Raw genomic sequence first — 2742 nt, 5'->3', positions numbered from 1 at the left:
CTCTTTCTCTCAAATAAATAAATAAATCTTAAAAAAGAAAAGACTTCACAGATAAAGAAATTTATAGATGTGTCTGAACCAACATTCCAACATTCCAATTTGGGATCAGGAAAATACAGTCCTATGTTTCCTTTTTTTTTTTAAAGATTTTATTTATTTATTCGACAGAGATAGAGACAGCCAGCGAGAGAGGGAACGCAAGCAGGGGGAGTGGGAGAGGAAGAAGCAGGCTCATAGCGGAGGAGCCTGATGTGGGGCTCAATCCCATAACAACGGGATCACGCCCTGAGCTGAAGGCAGACGCCTAACCGCTGTGCCACCCAGGCGCCCCCCTATGTTTCCTTTTAAGTTCTTAACCTTCATCTCAAAAAAGATTCTCCTTCCATTCTTATCTGGATGAAGAGGGGAGTCTGGAAGTGTGTACTCAGAGCACATCAAGACTGCAGTCCCTTCTCCTCCTCTCTCATTTCTCTCATATGCTTGAGTTTTCAAGTGCTCTGTGGCTGGGAGAGAAAAACATGTGTTTAAGAATTTGTGTGGTGAGTCCTCTGCCCCCCACCACCCCCACCACACACCACTTCTCAATATTGTCTGGACAATTTTGGAAGAGTCGAGGATATTCTAGGAAGTATTGTCCTATACCCACAACTACTGGAAGGGGGACAAAATCTGTCTGTAACTCTCTCTCATTTCTTTTTCTCTGTCTTCCTCACCTATCCCCACATCCCCCACCATTCCAAAATCCTACACAGATACCAAGTTAAGAAATCACTTATTAATTAAGAGCTCTGGAATACCCACAGCATGAATAACTAATGGTGAAAGAATTTTGGATGCTGTGACAGGAAAGAGGAAGTCAATATAGGGGGCTGCAGGAAGGATCAGCTTCCAGGCACTTGCCAAATGACTCAAAAGCCATGCCTGCCCACTTCTTTTACTCACCAGGTCATTGCTGCTCTTGGAGATAAGCTGATCCCTATATTGGGCAGTGCAGCGGGGCCAGCTCTGCCAGGACCAGTGAGGGTGACATGCCCACATCAGCCTGTCCACACGTCCTCCTCTGCCAGAAGCTACAGCACATAGAGGAGTGTTGTGGATTCCAGCGCGGGTTATCTCAGAACTAATGCTTCCTAAAGTCCAGGATTCATCTAAATGGTTCAGGGACAGGCAGAGAGGTAGGAACAAATGTGGCATCAAGTCCTTGATAATAAATGAGACTTGATTCTGCTGAGTGAGTCAGAGTTCCGGCTTGTTAACAAATATATATAGTAGCCATTTATTCAAATAGTCATTCAACACACAATTCTTAACACATGCCAGTATTTTATAGGTAAAAGCTACAAAGAAAAAGTTCACAAGTTTGATTATAAAAACATATAAGTATACCAGAAACAATATAGTATAATGTGGTAATTGCTGTAATGGTAGAAAAATAGAACTTTAGGGAAGTCAAGAAATGAGAATGACTGTGTTTGCATATGTGTGCATGTGTATGTAGGGGGTTCTCAACCAAAACAGGGAAATGTGATTTTGTTTCATATGTAACCCAAGGATCCGTGTGTCTCCTGACAGTATGGCCCTTTTCCCCAGTAAGAACTAGCTTCCCCCTCCCACCTTCCCATCAGGGTCACCTTCTAAGACACTTTCATAAATCAAGGTCACGCTGATGACTTTTCCTTTGAGAGGCTTCTGCCCTACACACAGAACAGCAACAGTCATGTCATCATTGTTGTTAGAGCATTTGTTTTTTACCCCCTTAAAGGTGAGAGGTGGAACAAAACTAAGTCTTACAGATCTGAGTCTCTTACGGAACCCCCTTACCCAAGAAGGTGTGGGGCGCAATATGGAGACCAGGAAGACAGGTCCCAGAGAGTGATCGCCCACTTGGGTTGAAGTTTTGCACATCTGTCGGTCAGGGGGTGTGTCCTGGACAGAGTCCTTGAATCCTCCCTCCCTTAAATACCAGAGGTTTCATGTTTTCTCTTTTACTTCAAAGTTGTGATTCTAAGCCATGAAAGAAGCCCTGAAAGGATCAAAAGTCTACTTCAGTCATGGCAGTCTCCAGCTTCTGTGTGAATGGGAGCACAGGTATGTGGGCATACCCCTTCTTTCCTTGCCAATGCAGCCTGGCCAAGTAACCTGGCCACAGTGCCTCAGATAATTCAGAAAGAGAATCAATGAAGATAAACAAGAAGAAGAAGAAGAAGAAGAAGAAGAAGAAGAAGAAGAAGAAGAAGGAGAAGGAGAAGGAGAAGGAGAAGGAGAAGAAGGAGAAGAAGGAGAAGAAGGAGGGGAAGGAGAAGAAGAAAGAAGAAGAAAAACTTGCGTTGGTTTAAATGATCTAAGCAATGTGAAAATCTTTTAAATTTATTTATTTTTTATTTAGATCATCACAGATTTAGGTCTTCTTGAATGCCTTGTAGTAATTTTTTTTTTTCTCCTGCTCTGAGAGATCGTTTCTAGCCCATTCTGAGGGCCCCAGCAGCTCTGCCAGTCAGGCTCCACTGTTGTGTTGAGGCATCCACCCCTTTGCTTTCATTGTCCTCTTGTGGAAGATCTTTGTGAAGCTTTCTTGCTGGTCAGAATCCCCTTCCCCAACATTTGGCAAGAAGGGGCTCTCTTCTGAGACAGTGGTTGGGTTCCGACATAGCAGTCCCCTGGCTGCCTGCTGGAGACTATTAGCACCACTACACGAGGCCAGGGACCTCTTCGTGCTGAATGGGTAAGAATGTTCATGGTAGT

The sequence above is a fragment of the Ursus arctos genome, unplaced genomic scaffold (genome assembly GCF_023065955.2).
Source record: "Ursus arctos isolate Adak ecotype North America unplaced genomic scaffold, UrsArc2.0 scaffold_10, whole genome shotgun sequence".
NCBI classification, from domain to species: domain Eukaryota; kingdom Metazoa; phylum Chordata; class Mammalia; order Carnivora; family Ursidae; genus Ursus; species Ursus arctos.
This window is presented reverse-complemented; position numbering follows the sequence as displayed.